Below are 14,050 nucleotides of genomic sequence, written 5' to 3'. Positions count from 1 at the left end.
CAGACAAGATAATCAAAGTGAAAGGGCTTTGAAAAGTACAAAGCCCCGTAGAAATGCATGACATTATTCAAGACTGTGGAGAGATTGCTAATACAATTTGATTCAAGGCCAAAATTTTGTACTTCCCAAAGTTAAAGAGATATTCAGTCATTGGAAATTACTTAGAAAACCAAATTCCTGCTGCGGCCACCCAGTACTAAGACTGAATTATGTTCTAAATGGTGTACATTTGATACCTCCTGCTGCACGTCATCTACCCACATAACCCCACTAGATGTAATTATACAGCATTTCACCATTTCTTCAATTTTGGGTGGGTAAGAAGTTATAAATCCACATAGCTTAAAGACAAACTCATATCTTTGCTAGAAAGTTTTGTTTTCTGTTTTGTCTTGTTTTGTTTTACTTTCCATGGTGGCAACGGTGCTGCTTTCTGTAATGTGTCTACCATGGGATGCAACTTAACAAGCATTAATTGAATGCTTATGATGTACAGTCATTTGGGGTAGAGATGGGAATAGGGGCAGGGGGGAGGTCGTGAGAAGAAACACAAAGAGAAAAAAACGGGTCCCTGAATTGGGTGAGCTTTCAAGTTGGTGGGGAGTACCATATCCTGGGATAACTAACCACAAAGACACAATGAAATCAATGCCAAGGAAGGGCTTAAAGAATAAGCCCTTCGGGGGGTTGGAGACGTTTAAAGGATTGACTGACTCATTCGACCCAGGAGGGCAGAATCTGGTGACATTTGCCCCTGGTCCTGATGCCTTGGATCAGAAACAGAGCTGAGGATGTTCCAAGCCTGCAGGGATCACACCTAACCAGCTCACAAATAAAGAGTTACTTACTAACTGGCCTGAGAAAACTAAAGACCTTGGCAAAGTTGCGGCTGGGTGGTGTTGGGGTAAAATCCCAGATTCCCATTTGAAAGCATGAGCCTTTGGTATCGCACCATCCCAGGGGGCCAGCTCAGGGTATACAGTTCTGCAAACAATACTCCATTTAATTTCAGTTCCATAGAATTGCAAGAATTTTATCTTTGTTCAAACAGAGGTGCCAAATTTAAATAATCCACACCCAGCTGGAAAATACCCAGGCCCACGCTCCACCCATAGGTTTCTAAGCTCACTTCTGCTCCTGTCCCAGTCAGTTTTCACAGATCCAGCACCAACGTCTATGTTTAGGTGTAGTTTTTTGGGCGGAGGGGATTACGCTTCCCCTTCCAACGCATTACTGTTACTTTTCTCTTTTCCCAAAGTACAAGACCTCTCTTCTAACCATTGTCACATGATTAGCTCACATTTACGGAGAGCTTACCTTGGGCCAGGCAATGTGCTATTCATGTTACAGCATCTCCCTTACACGGGACAGGTAATATTACCATTTCTATTTTTTCGGAAGAGGAGCAGAGACTGAAAGAGGTTATGTGACTTGTCCAAAGTCACCTGGCTGAGAATTCCCATCATGGCTCAGTGGAAACGAATCTGACTAGCATCCATGAGGATGCAAGTTCGATCCCTGGCCTCACTCAGTGGGCTAAGGATCTGGCGTTGCTGTGGGCTGTGGTGTAGGTTGCAGATGCGGCTCAGATCCCCCGTTGCTGTGGCTGTGGCCTAGGGCAGTGGCTACAGCCATGATTCTATCCCTAGCCTGGGAACCTCCATATTCATGGGTACGACCCTAAAAAGGCAAAAAACAAACAAACCCCAAACCCCCCAAACCCCAACAAAGTCACCTGGCCGGTTTAGTGGTGGAGCCCAGTGGAGTCAGTACCTGCACATGTAACCACTGCACTGCATGATCCCTACCCCCTTCTCTTTCTCTTTGATATCAATAGAGAATTCTGTGAAATTTTAGTGTCACTTATATGCAAACCATTTTGAAGAGTGACAGTCCATAGGTTAAGAGGAATCGGCCACCTTTGACTTGCTCTGATGGTGTTAACTAAGGCTTATTCAGTACTCTATGTGCAAGGCATTCTGCTAAACACATGCACTTTCTCATTTTAACCTTCCCAGTGGCCTTCGAGCATTATTATCATGTCTTTAACAGATGAATAAACTGAGGTACAGAGAGAGGTTAGGAAACTGGGCTCAGGTCCTCTTAGAAAATGGTGGGGCCAGTAATTGAATCTTGGTCATTTGACGTTAGAGCTCTAGCTTTTCACCTCAGTGATACTCTTTAGATGAGTTGAGGGTCCTTGGCAAGACCCTCCCTCAAAGTTTCCCCTCTTTCCTACCCCAGAGCCTGAACTGAGAATCCTTACACCCTCCCGAGTGGTTGGGAGTTGCTGTTTGTTACCTGGGAAGGAGTGGCGCTGGGTGTAGCCAGCATCTGGTTGCTTCTGGTTACCTGTACCAGGTAATGCAAGGCAACCACAGGGGGGCAAGACCCAATGCTGGCTTTCCTCCAGGCGGGAGAGGGGCAGGAAGGTGATAAACAAGGCAGGTGCAACTGACACCGAAATCGAGGTACCAAAAGCAAATGAGGTCATGCCACTCCTCTGCTTAAAATCTTTCCCCAGCAATCATCACTGACAGGATGACCACAGCCCACTCTCTCAGCAAGGCAGGCACTGCTACTCCTCCTGCATCTGGCTGCCTTCCTCCTTAGCTTCATTTTTTTTTTTTTTTTTTTTGCCATTTCTTGGGCTGCTCCCTCGGCATGTGGAGGTTCCCAGGCTAGGAGTCGAATCGGAGCTGTAGCTGCCAGCCTACGCCAGGGCCACAGCAATGCAGGATCCAAGCTGCTGTCTGCCACCTCCACCACAGCTCACGGCAACACCGGATCCTGAACCCACTGCGCAAGGCCAGGGATCAAACCCGCAACCTCATGGTTCCTAGTCAGATTCGTTAACCACTGAGCCATCACGGGAACTCCCTCCTCCTTAGCTTCATCTCTGCCTCCCTGTCACACACCCTGTAGGCATCTCTATGTCTTGGCCTGCCTCTCTGCACTCACTGTCCTCTGCTGCTTCCATTGGACCTAAGTTACAGCGCTCCCTCAAGACTTACCTTGGTCATATCTGTATTTAAGCTTTTATTGCCCTCCTCTGCCCAGTGGATGTGACTCTATAACCCTTTGCACACCTATTATAACAGTTATTACCCTGAATTGAAATTGTTGGCAAATTTGTCTCTTCAAAGGCAAGGCAAGGGCTTAATCCTCTTTTGCATCTGGAGTCTCACCCAGCACTGGGACACACTAGGCTCTCAAAGCTTGGGTCAAAGCCAAAATGTGCACATTAACCTAATGCAAAGTTTCTTGTTGGCAGTCCTGCACTCAGCGCTGAATGAGGCCGTCGGGGATCAGCATTTGGAAGTTTGGGAGAAGGAAGATCTTTGGAACCATCCTAGGCAGACCTGGACTACCCTCAGCTGCATGTTCAACAGTACATTGGGGAGAAGAGGAGGACGCAGAAGGCCTTCAAGTTCACAACAAATTTCGGAAGTTTGCCTGGGCTAGCTCCATCATGGGTAACTTTTTAAACTGGCCATGATACAATATTGCATTTATAGGTGTGCCTGCCTCCCCCCCAGCCAGCACCTTCCAGCAGTGTCCCAGCGCACATCCATTAGGTGGCTCAGGCCATACGCATTGCTCTCACCGTTTGTCCCAGTATTATTGTATTAGTTTTAAATCAGCTCATTTAATCCTTTCAACGGCTGTGAAGTATTTTTATTTCTTTTACTCTCGAGGAAACTGAGGCCCCGGAGCGGTGAGAGCATCTGGCCCTGGTCCCTGTGCTGCGTACCACTCCGCGCCCCTTTCCTGGGAGCCTGGGCGGACCGGGCTCTCTGAGGGGCGGGGCTCCCGAGCTCCGCGCTCTCGGGCTCCGAGGACCCTTAAAGCACAGTGGCCAAAAAATAAGGGCTGCGTTTTTAATCCTCACAGTGAAAAAGTTGTTTCGAGGTGAGGTACGCTTGAGAGGGAGGCCAAGACGGGGCGTCCAGGGGGAAGAAGAAACAGGAGGCGGCGGGGAGGGGGCTGGAGCCCACGGGCGCGGGGGCCGGGCCGGGGCGGGGCGCGGGGCCGGGCGGGCTGCGGGCGCAGAGCCATTGGCCCGCAGATCCGAGCGGCCCCAGCGCGCCCGCCCGCAGCCCGTGGGGGAGCCTGCACGCGCCGCCCATCGCTGACAGCGGCCCGCGGCACCTGGAGCGCCGCGCTAGCGAGCCGCCCAGAGCCGCCAGCACCCCGCCGGGGAGAGGAGGCTCGCAGCGCCCAGTCCCGAGGAAGGTAATGCTTCGCGCCCGGGGTTGCGGGGTTTGCACCACCCGGCCGGAGTCTGCGGCCAAGAGGACGCGGGAGGCGGCGAGACGCGCTCCCTGCCCGGCTGCGACTCACAGCAGCGCGCCCGGATCCAGCCTCAACTAATCTGCCCCCTCGCTGTGTTACCTCGGGCAACTTTGTTTCCATTTCTGGGACTGTGCTTCCTCCTCTCTTCAAGGAGGGAGTTGCTGTTGAATGATGCTTTTTGGTCTTCTGCGTTCTAAAACGTAACTTTCTTGGGCACCCGGGCAAGCTCCCTTTCTCGGTTTCTCTCTCCCTGAAGAGCCACCTCCGCTGCCCGGGGGGGCCGAGTCTCCAGGAAGCCGAGGTGCTCGGGTGGGCTGGGGTTCTGTGTCCCCTTTCCTGGGGCTTCTGAGGACTGACCCTGGGCGTGCGCCTGGCTGCCTGACTTGCAGCGTAACTGCCCCTAGATTGCTCAGGTGAAGTAAGGTAGGGCGTTAGGACCCATCTACAGGTAGGGGCTGGAGGCTGATGATTTCTTCTTGGAAAATAAGCAGATTTGTTTTGGAATTCTCTTCCTACACGCAGACCTTGTCCCGCGATGGGTTACAAGTCATAGAAATGGGCTTTATCATCTTGCAGCGTGGAAAACCAACTGCTTCATCAGCAGACGTGAGGCTCTCCCAGCGTGTAGGAAGTGGGCCTCTCTCTCAGCACCCATCCTCCCTCTTCCCCTTCCCCCCTCCTCCCTTCATACGTCCCCTTTGACTTTGAGGGGCTCCACTTCCTGTCTGAATGAAAAGTTCTCATTTTCGTTTAGTGCTGGTTTGTGACTGAGGCTCTGGGCTCTGGGTTGAGATGGAAGCCCAGATAAGAACAGGCCATGAATCACACTGTCCGCCTCCAGCCGGCAGCGATGTGCGGAGGAAGCCCGGTGAGGCTTTGGACACAGACACACTGGAAGGTGGGATGGATTCACACTGCTGTCCAGCTTCCTGTCCCCTTCCTGGCAGCCATTCCCAGCTAGGCAGCCAGCTGTCCGTTGGATGGAGCAGCTAAATGGAGAAGGATGGTTCAAGAAGCAGAGGACTTTGCTGGGTTTCGGTGGAAGGTCTCTGGCAATTCTATCCCCCCACTTTGCCTCAGCCCTGGAGTTCTTCGGGCCCTTAATGGGGTATCCAGGTGCAGTCAGATTCCAGGGCCCATCCAGAGCATGGGGTAGGGGGCAGGGCAGGAGCAGTATTGATTTGGGGGAGGCAGACACTCTTCTCTGCATGTGACATGTCCTTTATTCTAACAAAAGCACACGAGGGCTGGTCTTACTGTCATCTACCCTGTTTAACAAAGGAGAATCTGAGGCTCAGAAAGATTGCCTCCCTTAGTCATGGAGGTGGTAGGTAGCACAGCTGAGATTCAGATCGTCTCTCTGATGCTAAAAACGTGTGTTCTCTTCACTTCTTTGGTGTGCCTTGAGTAAGGCAGGTTGGACTAGTAACAGCAAAAATGACTGAGTTCTCATGAGGTGTCAGACACCACTCAAAGCATTTGAGACGTGTTATGTCATTTGCTTTGCAGGCGTTTCAGGTTGTTTTGCTGGAGATCAGCGATGCCTTAGCCTCCTGTTCCAGAACGCCTGCCTGATCCCACCCAGCTGCTGGTGAGTGGGTGGGGCAGGGGCCCTGTTTGCTTTATCCTAGAGGTGGCTTGAGGGCTAGTGAAAGATTGATTGTCCGCAGCTGATCCGTTAGACCTGACCGTTGGCTTGTGAATGATCCCACTGTCCCCGCAGAGGCCTTTCTCAGGCTTCGCTTAATAAGCATTTGTGGAATGAATGAATTAGCACCTTGTGCAGTGATCTGCTCTCCTGCAGAAATATGAGGCGGGGGCCCCCCCCCGGGGGGCAGCCTGAACCCCACCATCCTCCAAACCCAGGATGCCAGGCCAGACATTTGTCCCCCAGGCAAGGAGGCCCCCGTGCGCTTACATATTTCCCTGGTAATATATTAGCTGGCACCTGTTTTATAAAGGAGTTTTAAAGATAATAGATGAAGACAAATTTGACTTTAAAAAAAAATAACAAGGGAGAGTGACATAGTATTAATGACATTTAAGCTGTCTCAAAAGAGGAGACACTAAGAGGGTGCTATTTGCCTTAGGACTTCCCAGACTTCTCCATAAAGGGTCTCCAGTAGCAAATAAGCCTGACCAGTGCCCCTGGGGGTGATGGTATAGTTCACACTGGCCCCAGCAAGCTTGCAAATTTTTTTAAAGGATTTTTGCAGGTTTTTTTTCATTTGATTTTATATGTCCATCAATTTTTTAAAATAAATATTTATATATAGTCTTCCCCCCAAAATTAGTATTCTGGCATATTGCTTTATATTCTTGGGGGCTGAGTGTTCCCAAATAGCGAAGCAGGGCAAAGGTTCTGGTCTGGGGGCTTAGAGTGTTGTTTGCATTTTCTATTCATGTGATTCACAACAAGAGAGTGTCCCAACCTCCTGTGGTGAGAACCCCTTTTCCCATGTTTTAGAATGAAGAATGTATTTAGGAAATAAAAACAATCATTATTGTTTGTTTCCCCTCCCCCCCGACATATTAAGATAAAATTAACATGTAGCATTGCGTAAGTCTAAGGTGTACACGTGATGATTTTATATGTGTATATATTGCTACTGTATTTTCGGTAGTGAGGAGGTTTAAGATTTACTGTCTTAGCAACTTTGAGTATGTACTGCAGTATTGTTAACTGTGGTTATAATGCTGCGTGTTAGATCCTCGGAATGTGTTCATCTTTTAACTACACTCTTAGACCCACATCTCCCCATTTCCCCCACTCCCCAGCCTCTGGCAACCATCGTTCTACTCTGTTTCTAGGAGTTTTGTTTTTTTAGATTCCACATATAAGTGAGATCGTTATTGTTTATTTTCTTTCTTTTTTTTTTTTTTTTTAGTTGTATAATGATCATAACAATCTGATTTCACAGGATTTCCATCCCACAGCCCAAGCACATCCCCCCACCCCCTGTTTATTTTCTTTTTGTCTTTTGAGGGCCACACCCGTGGTATGTGGAGGTTCCCAGGCTAAGGGTCTAATCAGAGCTGTTGCTGCCAGCCTATGCCAGAGCCACAGCAGCGCCAGATTGAGCCACATTTGCGACCTACACCACAGCTCAGGGCACCACTGGATCCTTAACCCACTGAGTGAGGCCAGGGATCGAACCTGCAACCTCATGGTTCCTAGTAGGATTCGTTTCTGCTGAGCCACGATGGGAACTCCTATTGTTTGTTTTCTTATCACCCGAACTAGACATATTCGCTGTAGAAAAAGATAAAATACAGACTGGCATAATAATAATAATAATAATAATAATAATAATAATAATATCTATGCTCAGAATAACTAATGCAAAACTTGGGATATAGCCTTCCAAATCTTTTTATATATATATATGTATATATATAAAGTTTATTTTTTATTATAGCATTTTTTTACATAATGTTTTATTTTTTTTTCATGATAGCTGGTTTCTCTCTTTTTTTTTATGAACAAATGAATATAGACTGTACTTTTTGATTGTGTAACTGTCAGAGCTAAGAGCCATCTCAGGTTGTTTTTTAAAGAATGTAGAGAGTAAACTATAAATAATTAAAAACATCATAAAGGTTAATCCTGTCTGTGAGCCCCAGTGTTCACCCCCTGTACTTCCCCTGTCTCATTTAGTTTCTGACAGAAGAAAGTGTGGGCAGTGGGGCTGCTGTTGATGTTATCGGGTGGAGCTGTGCTCCTTGTTAAGTGATGCAAGTATCTTAAATGTCTCTGATGTAACAAAAAAGGTAGCTTTTTTTTTTTCCCCCAGTGTTGTTGATGTGCAAAATGTCAGCAGAAAATTCGAAAGCTAAATTGCACAGTGAGGAGGAGAGAGCCTCAGATAAGATCATTGCTCCAGCCTTTGCATTTTATTACTCGTGTGGCTTGGGTAGCTTCTCTGAACTGCATTTCCTTTCCACAGATTGGGAATAAGGACATCTACTTGATTTTTCCTTGCCTGAGTGACTAGGAGCACCAAGTGTTAGGTGTTATTGTTTGATTCTTGAATGGCATGTTCATGTGTAGGCAATTAAAAAAAATTAAATGTGGGAGGTCGAGTCGTGGCTCAGTGGTTAACGAATCTGACCGGGAACCGTGAGATTTTGGGTTCGATCCCTGGCCTTGCTGAGTGAGTTAAGGATCTGGCATTGCCATGAGCTGTGGTGTAGGTTGTAGACGCAGCTCGGATCCCACATTGCTGTGGCATAGGCTGGCAGCTACAGCTCCGATTTGTTCCCTAGCCTGGGAATCTCCATATGCTGCGGGTGCGGCCATAGAAAAGACAAAAAAGACCAAAAATAAATAAATAAATACATAAAAAATTTAAAAATAAAAAATAAATGTAGAAAGAGCAAAAGCATTGTCCGTCTTTATAAAAAGCTGGAATTGAACTCTGGGGCTTAACATTAGCAGGATTTAATTATGTTGCAAATGCTGTATTGAACCCTGTCCTAAGTTGTCTTCAAAGAATACAGGATTCCTCAGTGGCTAGCACCTCACCATCTTCACCACAATCCTAAACAGAAGAAAACAGAAAATAGCCCCATTTCGCGGAATAAAAACAGACTTGCCATTCAAAGGAGCTCTTCATTTGCGCAGGGAGTCCCAGAGCTCCTGAGGGCTGTCTCTAGTTGCCTGAATCAAGGCAGAGGCAGAGGTGTGCTGTGCTGGGAGGAAGCTGAGAGCAGCTGGAAAGGTGGGTACCTGGGGGCAGCAGCCAGCAGTGCTGCACGGGCTCCTCCCAGGCCCGCCCCCAGCTCCTGCCGCGCTGGGAGACAGGGGAGGAGACAGGTGGCTTGGCTTTTTCTCCTGCCTCACAGAGAACTCTGAGACCTGGGTTTGGTCTTAGCTTCTCCCTGAGCCTTTTTTGTTTTAAATCTATAAAATGAGGGAGTTGGACTGGATGAAGTACTTTCCAGTCTTAAAAATCTGTGATTGTGGGTTCGTTTCCATTCACATTCGCCCAGCTAGAAGTTTGGGAATTACTGCATCCGGATGAATCAGGTGTCCAAAAATGTTCCCCCGTCTCTGTTGTTTTTGGTGCCCCCTCGTGATGTTCTGAGGGTCTCCCCAGCTGACTGCCCTCATGCAGAACACATGATCCACGGGTCATTGAGGGGAGAGTTGTCTCTGCTCATCTGGTTGTTACTCTGAATCTAGAACCGCAGCTTTAGGAAGGAGAACTGCTTTGGGGCTCCTTTTGGGGAGGTTGGTTGACAGAGGAATACTGAAAGCAGGTTATTTATGTGAATATGTGTGCATTAAGTACTCCCTTCTGAAATCACTAAATACAGTATTTTCCTTAGCGCCCACTGGCTCTATGGCCCTGTGCTAGGGCTTTTATAGAATGTGGGAGAAGCACACCCTTGAGTGGTTCACAGCAATAGGGGCCAAGAGGTGGGGGAGAGGAGAGAGCACCAGGTGTGGGTGGAATACCATGGAGATGAAGAGACCCATGTGGCAAAAGATTGAGCCCCTAAGGGCTTAGAATCTCTGGTTTAATTCTGCGTCCAATTGCCTGGTACTCACTGAGAACTTAGTATTTTTAATGACTTGATAATTGAACACATGAAGACTCAATGAATCAATCTTCTAAAATGGTCTTTGCTCAAATGTGGTGCAATGATCCTCAGGTGGTTGCAGTGACCTTTAGTTACCACTCGCAAAAACACCTGGAGATTAAAGGCCACCATAAAAGCATTTCCTAGTGTCATGCTTTCTAGACATTTTGCAGCCACTGGTAGAAACAGATTTGGTTTATTATTCCTAGCTATGTCTTCTCTCTATAAATGCACCAAGAAATACTTGAGAAGGGGGTATAAGGCCTAGTAAACAATTGCACAGATTTGCATTGTGAGTTGGAGAAAGGCATTGCTTAACTTCTGGCTGAACAGACATTCTTTTTTCCCTTGCAAAGCATTGTTTTACTGTAACTCCTGGTGTAACTGACACCACTGGCTTCTGATTAGACAGATGTGTTTTGTGCCACCATTACTCATGGCCACAGGCGCCCGGGCTCTCTTGCCACTGGCTGAGTCAGTTGATTAAAACACAGGGCTCTGAGGCTGAGGGCATGGGCTGGATCCGAGGCCAAGCCAAGGCGCTCAGTCAGATCCAGGCCTCCACCACTCTCTCCCCTCTGTCAGCCATCTGCACTGAGAGGAAGACGGCAGTGGGGTGTGTTAGAGTCTTTAGCGCAGAATCTTCACCAGTGTTGGTTTTAGACTAATCCCATTTGAGTTTTAGAAGTAAAGGGCCTGGGTTTTCAGTTTAATTCTTTGTTTCTTTATAGGAGTTCTAGGGTGATTCTAGGTCTGCCACCTTGGGACAGGTTGAGGGGTGGCATCCTGAGACCTTAGCTGTCCCCCAGTTCTGCAGCCGTCACTGTAGCATATCCTTTCCTCAGTGTGTCTGCAAAATGGGGATGATTGGACGTGCCTCACAAAGTTGTGCAGAGAGTCAAATGAGGTCATAGATTTAATGATTATCTATTTAATGTGGTGGGCTGATGCCCAGGTGAAAAACTTGCCTTTTATTTTGGAGACAGCAGAAACTAAGGGAAGTGTCTCAATACTATTTGCGAAATAACTAGGCTTTAGGACAGGAGCAGTGACCAAACTATGGAAGGTAGCTTCGAGGTTGATTGGACTTGTGAGTATAGATAAGATATTTTAAAGCTTTTTGGAAAAGGTACTTGTGGAGGTGAGCTGCTATTCGAGATATCTGTAGGAAGGAACATATGTGTTGGAAAATGGTGACTCCATATACTGATCGATGAACTAGACCACATTGGAAATAAATGATCCCACAAGGATTCATACGCCCTGCCATGGAGCTGGGTGTGTTTACTTTTCTGTAAGGACCCAAAATGTGTGCTTTTGGCAGAATGATTAAAGCATAAAAAAATGTTCAAGACCCCTTTCCATAGCTCCAGAATTGAAATTCAGGGAATTGTTGACACCCAGTCCTTGCTGAGTTTGGCTGGGGCTTTGCAGAATTGCTTGTGCTCAGCAGACACTGCTGTGGTTAGTCGTCTCTGAGTTTCCTGGGTGGGGGAGGAGTGGTGGTGGTGGTGGTGCGGGGGCGGGCACAAAACTCTCATCTGTGGGCAAATTGCAAGAAACCAAGCGGCCCTTTTCCCCAAGCCATCAGCGTCAGACACAAGTGTGTGTTTGTATGTTTCTAGGTCTGTGTTTATGTTTCCCCAAGTGTTGTTGCTTTATCCAGACCAGAGGGGAAACCTACATACACCCAGAGGTTCCTTGGGGAAGAGCCCTGGGGAGATCAGCCTTGGTTACTGGAGGTACCTGGAGATGGAGAGGATTGCCTGCTTCTCCATGTGAACGGGGTGGTGGCCTGGAGCCAAGGGTGTGGAGGAGATGTCGCTCCACCTGTCAGAATCTTCCGGGAACAGATGTTGGTGGAACAGAGCACAGGTGTTTGCTTGGAGTGTGAGGAACTAGGGATGGAGCGGATGTGCTCGCTTTTTCCCTTCTCGGGTGGCCTCTGCCCAAGGTCGCCCTTTGAGTTGGCAGGAACCAGAGGCAGGTCTTGGGCTGACAGCTGCGGCTCAGGGAACAAGATGTACCCTTCAAACTCCTGGAGGCACCTCACCTTGGGCTTTTGGAAAACAAGAACTTTGAACCTGTCTTTCTTCTTGTGAGAAGCCCCAGATCCTTCTCACTGGGTTAATCAAACCGAGGAGGAATCCTTTGATAGATAGATGGAGGTATCCTTTGAGACCAAAGGCATCAAGACAGATGAGCTGTGGGTGGGAACGGTCAGTGCTTGTGTTCTTGGTTTGATATTTAAGTACTGTGTCGTTGGTTGATCTTTGGTGAAGTTTTGTTGGTACTCTTTTAAAACTATTATTAAGCAGTGAACGTTGTTGGTAAAGGGGCAGCATGCTCTGGGTGGAAGAATATCAGGCTTAGATAAGCGTTAGTTCATTCAACACATACTCACTGAGTTTTCACTATGTGCCAGAAATTTTTTAGGCTCAGAGTCCAATGGGGGAAGCAAGACATCTATAATTAGTACATGCATGGGGGTGTGAGAGGGCAGGGGAAGAAGTGACACCTGGGAGAAGACTTGAGGAATGAATAGAGATCAGAGAGAGGGGCAGGAAATAGTGTGGCAGGCACAGTTTTATATTCAAGGCAAGGCTGGCAGGCACTGAGGCCAGAGAGGTAGAGAGAGGGCTGAGCATGGAGAGCTTTGCACATCTCATTAAGGAGACTGGACTTTTTAAAATCTTAGCTTGTATTCTGTACTGTGGGAAAGTTGGCCAAGTACTTCCTCTCTGAGCCTCAGTTTCTTATTAGTAATCCGCGATGATAGTGATTGCCTGGTTTTATCTTATGGCATCATCAAATGAGACTCAAATAAAATGATGCTAATAACGGCTAACAAGTATTGAACACTGATGTGCCAGACTTTGCATTAAGCTCTTTACATGGATTAATTCACTGAGTCCTCACCACAACTTTATGAGATGGGTACTATTATTAAGCCCATTTTTATAGATGAGAAATCCGAGGCATAGAGGTTAAGTAACTTGTCTCAGATCGTAAGGCTGAAACATGGTGGAGTTAGGATTTGAACTGGGGCGTTCTGGCCACAGAGTGCTTCGCAGTAGTGTGTGTGCTTGTGTTACTGGTGCTGTCTCCTGAGCTTAAGAGCCTAGTTATGTTTGCTTGAAGCAGAAGAGATGGACAGCGGTGGACCTACCATGTGTAGTGTTTGGCTTCTCCACTGCTGCAGCTGAGCCTCTAAGCTGATTTCGTCCACATTCGCAGTTCTCGCCATCACCTCCTTCCTTCCTCCTCATGTCCATCGGAGTTGTAGACACATCCACTGAAGTTTCTGCCCTGCTGTTAGTTTTTACCTTTAAATGCTGTCCTTTTAGGCATTCCTGCTGTTTAACTTGATTTAAGGACTTTGAGTCTTGTTTATTCCTGCATTTCCTGAGGAGCACTGACGTCACAGCTTCCTTCTCAGTGTGGTACCCCAAAGACACCCTTCACCTCTTCTGCACCTTCCAGCCCTCTTTGCTTTGGTGAGGTCTGCTGCAAAGCTCTGGTCCTTTTGACTCTACTGTCTCCTCTCCTTCATTCCGGCTAAAATAACCTGTTTAAAAAAGTAAACAAACAAACCAACCAGGGAGTTCCCATTGTGGTGCAGTTGAAATGAATCTGACTAGGATCCAGGAGGATGTGGGTTCCATCCCTGGCCTTGCTCAGTGGGTTAAGGATCCGGTGTTGCCATGAGCTGTGGTGTAGGTCACAGATGCAGCTCAGATCCAGCGTTGCTGTGGCTGTGGTGTAAGCCGGCAGCTACAGCTCCCATTAGACCCCTAGCCTGGGAACTTCCATATGCTGAGTGTGCGGCCCTAAAAACACAGTCTCTTTAATTTGACATTTGAGACCTGTATTTTTGACTCTTATCTCTCCCCACTATGACCCAGTCCTGCAGACCAGCCACATTCCCCTTTCCTTGTAGCAGCCTCTGTGCATCATCATTCATGTGGCTTCCTGCCTGGGCTTGGAATGGTACTTTCATTCCCCTTCTTAAGCTCTTCCCTGCCCCATCACTTAATTCAAATCTTCCCTGTCCTAAAAACTGCAACTCCATGGTAACTCTTACCCATGTCTTCCGGGTTCATCACAGCAGGAAGTTTCGTCTTCCTTCTCCAACTGGTTTAGCCTTTGGCTTATATCTCTTTTATGG

At 47.6% G+C, this 14,050-nt stretch overlaps 1 protein-coding gene across 24 annotated transcripts in view; it reads left to right on the top strand.

The window, feature by feature from the left end:
• Positions 1–14,050, top strand: part of SYTL2 (synaptotagmin like 2) — a 146,153-nt gene that overhangs the window by 24,672 nt on the left and 107,431 nt on the right. For 20 of the 24 annotated variants that reach the window (XR_002335561.1, XR_002335562.1, XM_021062599.1 and 17 more), the window contains exons 1-2: positions 4,024–4,236; positions 5,806–5,887. The gene's annotated coding sequence lies outside the window, so the exon portion shown is untranslated. Of the gene's footprint in view, positions 1–3,274; positions 3,477–3,798; positions 3,913–4,023; positions 4,237–5,805; positions 5,888–14,050 lie in introns of those variants that run through there. The other 4 variants (XM_021062588.1, XM_021062589.1, XM_021062597.1 and 1 more) reach the window with 4 other exon arrangements.

This window comes from Sus scrofa, chromosome 9 (assembly GCF_000003025.6).
Source record: "Sus scrofa isolate TJ Tabasco breed Duroc chromosome 9, Sscrofa11.1, whole genome shotgun sequence".
Classification (NCBI taxonomy): domain Eukaryota; kingdom Metazoa; phylum Chordata; class Mammalia; order Artiodactyla; family Suidae; genus Sus; species Sus scrofa.
Note: the sequence above shows the minus strand (reverse complement) of the source record. Positions and strands in the feature narration are given on the sequence as shown.